Source organism: Oppia nitens, unplaced genomic scaffold (assembly GCF_028296485.1).
Source record: "Oppia nitens isolate AA-2021 unplaced genomic scaffold, nextdenovo-longstitch-racon4-pilon3 scaffold19_pilon_pilon_pilon, whole genome shotgun sequence".
Lineage (NCBI taxonomy): Eukaryota > Metazoa > Arthropoda > Arachnida > Sarcoptiformes > Oppiidae > Oppia > Oppia nitens.
Window position 1 is genome coordinate 1,357,911 of NW_026533198.1, and position 12,198 is coordinate 1,370,108.

Sequence of the window (12,198 nt, forward strand, 5' to 3'; positions counted from 1 at the left end):
AAAAAATTTTAGTTTTTATTTTTCTCTCAATTATTATGATTTTGTTATTATTATTATTATTATTATTATTATTATTATTATTATTATTATTATTATTATTATTATTATTATTATTATTATTATTATTATTATTATTATATTTTGGCACGAATTTAGATCACATAATCTCATCATTTATTTAATGGTGTATTTAAAACACACACAAATAAATTGTTTGACTAAATATTTGTATTAATAGATTATTATTATTATTATTAAAAAATCAAAATCAAAAAATCACTTATATATAGTTATTGATGATAAAGTTATTATTCAATAATAACAATAATAATAATAATAATGTACTAATCGATAATTATTTATTTTATTTTTTACTATTATATTTATATCATTGATTATTTTTAGTTATAGTTTATTATTATTATTATTATTATAATTATTTGCTAAATCAAAAAATTGTTGTTAATATTTAATAATAATAATAATAATAAAAGAGAGATTAATGTCGACTAAACAATAATAATAATTTTTACAACCATTTAATACATACATACATACCTATACCTGTATTTATAAATAAATAAATATTTTTTTTTTATATATACTGTATTGTACCGTACAATACAAAATAAATAATAATAATAATAATAATAATATTTATATCCATAGCAGCATAAAAATAGAAATCATATATAATTAAAAAATAAAATATAATATATATATATATAAATTTATATAGAAAAGCGAGTCATAAAAATATATTATAAATATATAATAGTATTATTAAAACCCATTGAAATTATTTTTTTTTGGTCGCACCTACTTGTGATGTGATCGACATTGTTATACAAAAAAAAAATAATAATTTCAAACAATGAACTTAAATATAAAGATATTATCATTATTATTATATTTAGTAATATTATTATTATAATGAAAATTAAAAATTATTTATTATTTTTCTGGTAATCATATTAAAACTAGTCATACATTATAGTTATATAACTTAAGTTATATAATAGGTTACAATATGTATGATATATAATAGGATAGTATAACACAAAAATTCATGCAAATTATATTATAATATGAAAATGTTTTATAAATATTATATTTATAATTTAATATTTTACACTTAACGAAAATAATACTTTAATAATCTTATTCAAAAAAAATAATTATTATTAAATTTTTATTTAATCACATTTAACACACAATATTTAATATAAATACAATATAAATCATTAAATAATAAATTTAATACTCGTATAAAGATTAATCAATGAAATTGTTTAAAAAATAAATAAATTTTTTTACTTATTTATTATAAATATTTTTATCAGATAAAAGTTTATCTATAACTATGTTTCAATTATTTCTAATAAATGATTGAATTATATATATATATTAATATCAATTTAAAAAATACTTTTTTTAGGGAAAAACCGATTATCAATAGTTTCTAATCATTTCAATACAAACTATACATAAATTATATACATATATATACTGTATATATATTTTCAATATCCCATTATAAGCTAATATTTTTTATTTTTTATTGTTGTAAATAATTTATGACATTAAATATCTGTGTGTGTGTGTGTATATATATATACCCAAAAAATTTATTTAGTTTTTTTTAAATTTTGCAAAATAACTCATTACATAACATATTTGAAAATATCAGTGTCATCACCCCCTCCACGGGTGTCTGTATATAACATACACTTATATATATAATATACAGTATATACAGTAAATACCTGTATATTATTACTACTATAAATATATAATATAATACTCATATTGAATATATATATATATATATATGCAGTATATTGAATGACTAATTTGTTAGTTAGTTAGAAATAATAAAAAAAAACTACAAATAAATATTTAATAAACAAAAAAAATTATTTTTATTTTTTTAAAAATTTATTTAAAGATTCAAACATTTTTTCTTTAAAAAAATAAATTTCGGGTCAAATAACTATTTTCTAATAAATAAATAACTAAATAAATAAAACAATCAAAAAGTTAACAAAAAAATGAGAGATTTTCTTATAGTTATATTAAAAATTTTGTGACACTTTTTATTTTGCAAACATTTAAAATATTAATCAACACATAAATAAATTATTTTAAATGTTAATATAGTTTTTAACAACAAACAAAAAAAATCAAAAATAAAATTATAATTTTTATTAATAACTGTTTAAATTATAGCAATAAATAATAATATTAATAATAAATCTTCAAATGATTAATTTAAAAAATTAAATGCTATAAATAAAATAAATAATTTAAAAAAATTTATACATGTTGTTATTTTGTTATTATTAATATCAATATTTAAAAAATAATCAATTACAATTTAATTAATTAAAAATTTTTAATAAATTAAATAATATAATAATAATAATTAATATAATTTTAAATTATTATAATTATTTAATTTTAAATAATTTAAACAATTTGATAATTTACTAAAAATATGTGATTGAAAAATAAATATTTTTAAAAAAAATAAAATAATAATTTATTATTTAATTATATCACTATATAGACACTTATATTATTATTATAACAATTTGTATATAATGTTTAGATCAATATATTAATAATAATAATAATAATATATTTATTTATTCACATTAGACAATACACATTGAGAAAAAAAATTGAATTAATTTTCAACTATTATATAAATAATAATAAAATATATTTTATTTGAATTAATTTATTATAATATATATTGTATATAATATATATATATATATATATATATATATATAAAACAAACAAACAATAGTTATTAAATATTAAGTTATTGATGATGAAAAAAATTGAAAGTGTTTTTTGTTTTTTTTTAATAATATAAACATAAACTTTTTTAAAACAAACAAATTTTTTATATTATATAAAGTATATTAATAATGATACACTTCCTGACCATATATTCATTATAATAAAAAAAACAAAACATAACAAAACAAATACAACAAAAACACTGTATTAATACATATTGTAAACAACATATACATAGAGAAAAAATTTTTAACTTAAAGTTTCTTATAATTATCATTAAAATAAATATAATTCAAAAAAAATTTAAATTATCTCATTGTTTAATATTGTAGTTAAGTCTCTCTCTCTCTCTCTCTCTCTCTCTCTCTCTCTCTCTCTCTCTCTCTCTCTCTCTCTTTCGTTATTAATATTATTATTATTATTATGATTACCTGAGAACACCTACTATTTTTGGGCTCATTATTATGTTAATTATTTTTTAAGTGTTACATATAATGTATAATATAGTTATAATAATAATAATAATAATAATAATAATAATAATAATAATAATTATAATAGTGATGCAAATTTAACATAAGTATATTATATATATACATAACAACATATAATAATAAAAAATTTCAAAAAAGTTTTTTATTATTATTGATATAATATATATAACTTTATATATACTGTATATATGTCTTAGATTTTCACTTTTACTTATTAATGAAATTTATTTATTTTGTTTGTTTGTCACAAAGTTTTCCGGATTTATTATTATATTTTAATAATACATATAAAACAATTAAATAATAATAATAATAATGAATTATTGAAATATTTCTATTGAAAACTATTATAATTAAATTAAGACAATTAATTTGTTTGAATTTTTTTTTTTTTAAACTTAAATTGAAAGTTTGGTTTTAAATGACAATATTATTATTATTACTTAATTTATTATCATTTGATTAATAAATAACAATTCAATTAAAACAAAATAATAATTTTATGCCTATCTTATAAATAAATTAATTAATAAAAAAATATTATTTATTTATTGTATTAAAAAAATAATTGATCATTAAAAAACATTACAAAAAACAACAAATTATTATTGTTATATAAATATTATTTATTATATAATTTATTGTTAAAATTAAAAAAAAAATAAAAATCATTACTAACTGAACTAAACAATAAATTGAAAATTAATATATAAATTTATTTATTTATTTTTGTTAATTAATTAGAGAGCCTTTTAATATAATAATAATAATAATAATAAAATTGAATTTAAATTTTTTGAATAACAATATAAAGTTTAGTTATAGATTAAATGTAACACAAAAAAACTTATGTATATATATATATATGTATAATAGGTTTAATATTTCCTATCAAATCAATCAACAAAATCTAGCAAATGATTTGTGAATTATAATAATAATAATAATATTTAGTATAAATTATTTTTTTTGATACAATAAAGTACTACTACTACTACTACTACTACTACTACTGTTAGATAAATGAAACAAAAAAACAAAACAACAAAATTAATCAAAAACTATCACTCAATTAGTTTTGATTGAAATTTGTATACAACATAAAAACATGTTTGCAATAATCAAAAATATTTTTAAAAAAATAAAATAAAAGATTAGATAATATTTTATAAATATTTTTATAAATATTTTGCTACTGTGTGTATAAATATATACAGTATATACTGTATATTAATAATAGTTATCTAAAAATATGATAAAATTGATTATTATATTTTAGTAATAGTAATATTTTTGTTTTTGTTTTATTTTATATTCAAATAAATGCATTATTATTTAATATATTATTAAAACGTGATTTTAATTTAAATATTTTTTATTTTATAAATAATTTAAGAATTTTTAATATACTATAAAAATATTAATATATATATAGTATATTCATCAATGTTTAACAATTTATGATATTTTTAAAAAATAATAATTATAAATTTTTAAAAAAAAAATTAAATTAAAAAATATATTAGAAAACATTTATGTCAATAATTATATATATATTTGTTAATAACAACAACAAAAATTATTTTTATTAAATACTAATAATAAAATTTTTACTACTTTTTTAGATATTACTAAATATAAGGTTAGAGTTTTGATATGAGTTTTATGTTTTTGAAAAAAAAATATTTTATTTTTATATTTTTTTAGTAGAAAAATATTTGCCCAAAGTTTTACACCATTGAGAGAGAGAGAGAGAGAGAGAGAGAGAGAGAGAGAGAGAGAGACTTTATATAGCAATTGATTTTTTGCTAAATATTTTTCATGTATTTGTAGAAACTTATTGTTAAGTTTATATAAATATATATATATTTATATTGAAATATGAGCTCTAAAAATGATGAGTATAAACAACATTATGAATGAGTGAGTGAGTGTGTGTGTGTGTGTGAGTGTGTGAGTGAGTGAGTGATGCTATTGTAAAAAATACAGTATTATATATAAGGAACGACCTCTTTTCGTGTCATGGGGTCAGTCAGTCAGCAGTCAGTAGGTCCGGGCGCTTAGGCAGCTCTCACTCACTCATACACTCAGTCTATACCTGTATTAAACACCATATACTGTATGCCATCATATGATAAGCACAGCACCACTACTACTACTACTACTATTGACTCCTCTTCTTCAACATACCGGCCCTTCTTTAGTCATTTTGGTTATGAATTGAATTGAAAAATAAAATGATTGTTTCGGTGCTCTCTCTCTCTCTCTCTCTCTCTCTCTCTCTCTCTCTCTCTCTCTCTCTCTCTCTTTGTTAGTATACACTATAAAAGCATTTGAAAATACTTTAAGCATTATATTGAACTCTCTCTCTCTCTCTCTCTCTCTCTCTCTCTCTCTYTCTCTCTCTCTCTCTCTCTCTCTCTCTCTTTCCCATCCCATCCCATGCCATCCCCATACCATCCCTAAGCCTCTCTAAGTCGTCACTCTTTTATTATTATATTTATTTTGAAAACATATATGTATTAAATATTATATATATATGTATGAAAACCACTTGTCCTCAACTATTTGTTGTTGTTATAACTTATAAGTTATATAACTGTTTGTATAAAAAGCATTGAAATCTTTCTCCTAAAAAAAGTTTTCTCATTTTATTATATATAAAAGTTTCTCTTTAATTGTATTTTATTTTGAAAAAACTGTTTATATATATACAGTATATTGTATTTAAAATTTTCTCTCTATTTTCTAATCCTTATATTATTAAAAAAAAAGTTATTATTATAAATAATAATTAAAATAAGTTTTTTTTAATTTCTATCAACAATTAATTTATTATTATTCTCTCATTCAATGTTATTATATTCAATTGATTGATGAAAATTTTGAAACTTTTATTATTATTATTATATATATATTTTAATAAATAGTAGTTATTTTCAGTAGTTATTGTTTATAACTAAAGATAGCTTTTTTTAAATTAAAAAAAATTATTTCAATGTGTTTTTTTTGTTGATAATAAATTTTGTAATTAAAAATTGAAATTTACTTTATTTTTTTGTTTAAAAAATTCTGTGTCCCATCAAAAAAAAAAACACTTTCAAACAAAATTTTTTGGTATCAAATAATATGTGAAAAACTTTTTTGATTGAAAGTAAAAAATATTTTTATTTTAGTGGAAAAAAGTTTGAGACAAAAAAATTTGATTCACAAAACTTTTTTATCAATAATACTTAATAATACTAAATGTTTTAATATATATATATATTAATAAAAAAAAATTATTTGAATAATATATCAAATAATAATAATAATAATCAGTTAATATGTTATTATTGAATCAACTAAATGTTTTCAATTATTATTATAAACTATTATTATTAGTATTATCATTACTAACCATATGTTTATTAGATTACAATTGTAATTGTAATGCAAGTCCTAATAAACCTAACAATCCTAACATCACTTTCAATACGACATTCAAAACACCGCTACTGAGGACAGGTGGCTGGACACCCATACCAACCAACATTAATAATAATATCAATAATAATAAGCATCTAAACGATGATAAAGTTGCCAGTGATTCAATACAAGTGCCGTCAAGAGTCAAACAACCACCGGTACCGCCGGGAACGGTAGCTTCGGGTGCATCGGAACAACAATCATCGGATAGTAGTAGTAGTAGTAGTACTAAACGATCGCAAGACTCTGAGATGTTGCCCATACCGGTCATCAAACCTCATCGACACGGAGCCACACTGGGCTTCGACCTACCCGACCAGGGACTGACCCTCTACTTGGACATCAACGAGTTGGCCACCAAACCTCTGATGCAAAATATCGGTCTCAAAGTAGTATCACACGACTCACATCAGGCTCAGCCATCGTCACCGCAACAGTCGTCGGCCCAGAGGTCACAACAGCAGAATAATAAACAACAATTGGCCGCTAATTTAGTGGACAGTAGTCACCGACAGCAAACAAATGCAAACTTCAATAATAATAATCAGTTATATAATAGCAATGAATCGCCGCTTTCGCAGTTTGTCCACAAAATCCAATCGTTGAACAACAATGGTATCGGCGGTAGCGGTGTTGGCGGCGGCGGCGGCTCTCAACAGCTAAAGTCACCGATATCTGTGGCAAAGATACAGAAGCGTATAAAACCGATCCGAAACAACAACAACAATATCGGTTCCTATGAGGGAAACGGTGGTAGCAGTGGTGGTGCAGGTGCTGGTAATGGTGGTGGTGGTAATGGACATACATCTACTACATCCACATCAGCCGTACCCCAGAAATATCAAGTGGGATATATGCGGCCAAATGAACTGCAAAATGCGCTCAAAGAGGTCGGCCTATCGCACAGCACTGGTAGTAATCATCAGCAGTCATACGGCGGTAATAATAATAATTATCATCAAAATAATGGTAACTTTAATAATAATAATAATAACAATTATCAAACTAACGGTAACTTTAATAATAATAATAATAATAATAATAATAATAATTACAAGAATCAGATGTTTCAACCAACTCCGCGAACAGTTGTTATTAATACCCATTCCTTAAGTAATAATAATAATAATAATAATAATAATAATTACAATAATAATAGACCATTAAATAATGGTCAACAAATTGATCCCAGGGTTAGACAACAGGGTTCAGCTCTCGATAGTTTTACAAATAATATTAATAATAATAATAATAATAAATATTTTCATTCAACGGCAGCTCTCGATAGTTTCACAACTAATAATAATAATAATAATAATAATAAACACTTCACCCCTAATATGCCACCCGTATCGCCGGCAAACTTTATATCCCAGCAAAATAATGGCCAATACAATAGCGCTAACCGTCCACTACCGACCAACGGTGCCAACAGTGCACCGGCACCGGCAGCTCCGGTATCATCCTATTCATCCGTACAGATGCCTATCAAACCATCCACTAGTAGTAGTAGTGGTAGTCAATCATCGTTTCCAGTCTTTTCCCAACAGGAACAGGAAAAGCCGGAACCGGTAGACAATCAACAACAACAGGAACGGGAGAGACCACCAGTTGTTGTTCAGCAACAACACACGTCTCAAGAGGAAGATTTTGATTTCCGGGACAATGATGTGGTGGACGACGTCCAGCCGACAACCCGTAGACCAGCAATACTGCCGCCAGCATTACCGCCACAACAGGAGGACGAACAGCAAAAAGGATTTGACGACGATTTTGTTGAACAACAGGTACTACCGATACCGACAACAACCACACAGCAGCCGTTTGTCGAGCAAACTCATCATCAGTTTGAAGAACCGCAGAGACAGGTGTCGGGCACCGGTAGTATAGGTACGGATACTGTCGACGAGGACAATGGTATGGATCAGCCGCAGCAGATCATTGACAACCAAAAACCCTCACAGATATCGGTATCGATGCCAACGGCCAGCGCTATAACACAGACAGTAGATGATGACGACTCGGATACTATTGTAAAGCCATTTCCAGCAGCAGCGCCGTCGGCGGCATCGACTAAGAAACCGACTACAACTGTTGTCCAGGAATTGATGGATATTACTACTACTACCTGTGCCAGTCAATGCCAGTCCCAGCAACAGTTAAACACATGCGACGCCCGAACCGATAACCTGGTGACCGATGCCAGCGATATCCGTGAAATCCTAGAAAAACTCAGCGCCGACCTACTGTTCCGTGAGTTACCCGCACTGGAGGATGAACTACAAAATATTGTATCGTTTGCTTCGGCAACCGGTTATACACTAATATTACCGTCGAATGAAGCGGTCAGTCGATTGCCGCCCAATTTGATGGCCGATTGGAAACAACAAACGGCTGGTGGTACAGAAAAATTAGGTCAACTATTGGACAATCATGTACTGGACAGTCATCAGTCGCTGGAAGACATGCGTTTGGCTGACCTGATTCAGCCGAGAAGCGGCGGCCGACTGAGGGTACAGAGAGCCCATAACGATAGCTATACTGTCAACGGTGAACGGGTAGCCATTGGCAATCAAGTGGGACCATCGGGCGGTACTATACATGTTATCGACGGTATACTATACCCGACAGCTGCTAAAGATATTGTCGATACCCTGAAATCGTGCAATCGTTTGGACGGTTTTGTAACCCTAGCCGAGGGAACCGGGTTTGCGGATATACTCAAACAAAGTTAGTGTCAATTAATTATTATTATTATTATTATTATTATTATTATTATTATATTATAGTATATATTGTGTTCAAAAAAAAAATTATATATCATATATGAAATTATAGTATAATAATGTGATTATTAAAATATAAAGACCACAACAAAACAATAAAAACTATAATAATATATATATATATATATATATCAAACCATTCCTATGTTTAACTCTCTCTCTCTCTCTCTCTCTCTCTCTCTCTCTCTCTCTCTCTCTCTCTCTCTCTCTCTCTTTATACCTATAATTAAATTATTCACATAATGTGATAATCGCCTTATAAAACAAAGACAAACTTATTATTATTTTGAATTTAATAATAATAATAATACTATTATTATATCATATTATTATGATTTTCATCACTAGTTATTATGTGAATATAATTTTTTATTTTGTTACTACCGGTTAGCTAAATATATATATAGTATATACAGGTATTAAATAATTTATAAAAAATATCATTAAAACTAAATCAGTGATGTGTTTTCCCTTTCATTGGACCAAAAAAAACATAAAAAAACTATTTTTCATAAAAATAAGTGTTTTTTTAAAAATATATATATCATATCTAAAAATTTTGTTACATAAATATCTTTATTATTATTATTATAATTATTATTATAACAGTCTTATTATTATTATTATATGATTACTATATTATATTAATTTGTTTTTTTTATTTGGTAGTAATAAATGTTTTTACTGTACTATTATTTATATATTTTTAATACAAAAAAAAACACATAAGTTTTCCTTATATTAAATTTTTTTATGAATCTTATCTATTATATTCACCAAAAAAAAAATCTAATTTTAGTTTTGAATATCATTATCACATTATTTTTTTTGTGTGTATAAAATTTTTGATTTATTATTATTATATTATCATTTTGTATGAATACCTTTATTAATAGATGGACCGTATACTGTGTTTGTGCCCAGCAATGAGGCCCTCCAGAAGGTACCGGACGGTGATCTCGATATTATCAGAAATAATATGACTGCCCTCAGAGGTTAGTGATCTCATACACATACATACATACACACATACATACATATATACATACATATAGACACATACATATAGACACATACATATAGACATATACATATACACACATATATATACACACATACATACACACATAAACATACATACATACACACAGATACATACATACACATACACTCATATATACATACACACACACACACACACACACACACACACACATACACATATACACACATATACACACATATACACACATAAACACTCATACATATACACACTAACTCACTCATTGATTAACACATAACTGTCCAAAACAAAGACAACATTATTATTATTTTTGTTGCTTACAAATAATTTTATTATTTTTAAACTACAATCTAAAAAAAAACTTTTAGGCATTATCTCAGTTTTATAGTGTAGTAATAATATTCATATATTATTTATAATAATATAATCTATGAGTGTATGTATGAATAAAAAAATTTGTTTAAAAGCATATAATTTTAAGTTAAAATCTTTTACTTGTATTTTTTGTTGTGTGTGTGTTGTAAACTACTCAATCAAATACATTTTTTTGTGTGTAGTTTTTATGATTTTCAATGTTAATCGTATACTAATAACTAAATAATAATAATAATAATAATACAAATGCTGTTTTTAATAGTTGAATGAATAGTTACTATTATTTTAACTTTTTAAGATTATTTTTTGTACATTAAATTTTATAACTACTAAAATAATATATATATTTAGTCATACAATATTATAAATATTTTATTATACAGTACTTAATATATATATATATATATATATATATATATATAATATAATATATATAAATTCAAAGTTTATAATTCCCGATGAGTTTCTATATATATATATATATATATATATATATATATATAAAGTTTACTAATGTTTTGTGTGTAATTTAAATGCACTTTTCTAGTCTAATCTTTTAACAAATAACTATTAGTTTTTTATTTGAAAAAAATTATTATTATTATTATTATTATTATTTACATTGTATTTAAATCATCAAAACACACACACATAGACACAGACAATAATATATTTTTAAAAAAATATTTAAAGTAATCACAGATTAAGATATTTTTTTTTTTTTGAAAAAATAAAAATAATTTTCATTGCTATGTGTGTAACCTAATTGTCAAACACAAAAAAAACTGTTAAATAAGTATTACATAATCTATACGTTAAGTGTATGTATGTTTGTGTGTGTGTGTGTGTGTGTGTGTGCTATCACATGTACACACAGTTAGCTATATTAGGGGGTATAGTAGTAGTCTATATAATACAGTGGTAGGTATTTAAGAGGTTATACAACATTATCATCATAAAAATATGACATATAATATCTATCTATAGTTAGCAACGAGTTGTTTAAAAAGCTATTATGATGAGTATGTGTGAGTGTGAGGGACAGGGATGATAGGTTGATAGGTCTATCCCTATTGTATTAAATAGTATTATTATTATTATTATATATATATATATATGCCTCTCTCTCTCTCTCTCTCTCTCTCTCTCTCTCTCTCTCTCTCTCTCTCTCTCTCTCTCTCTCTCTCTTTCTCTCAATATGTTTATAATAAGATTTTTTTTGTGTTTTGTTTTGTTTTTA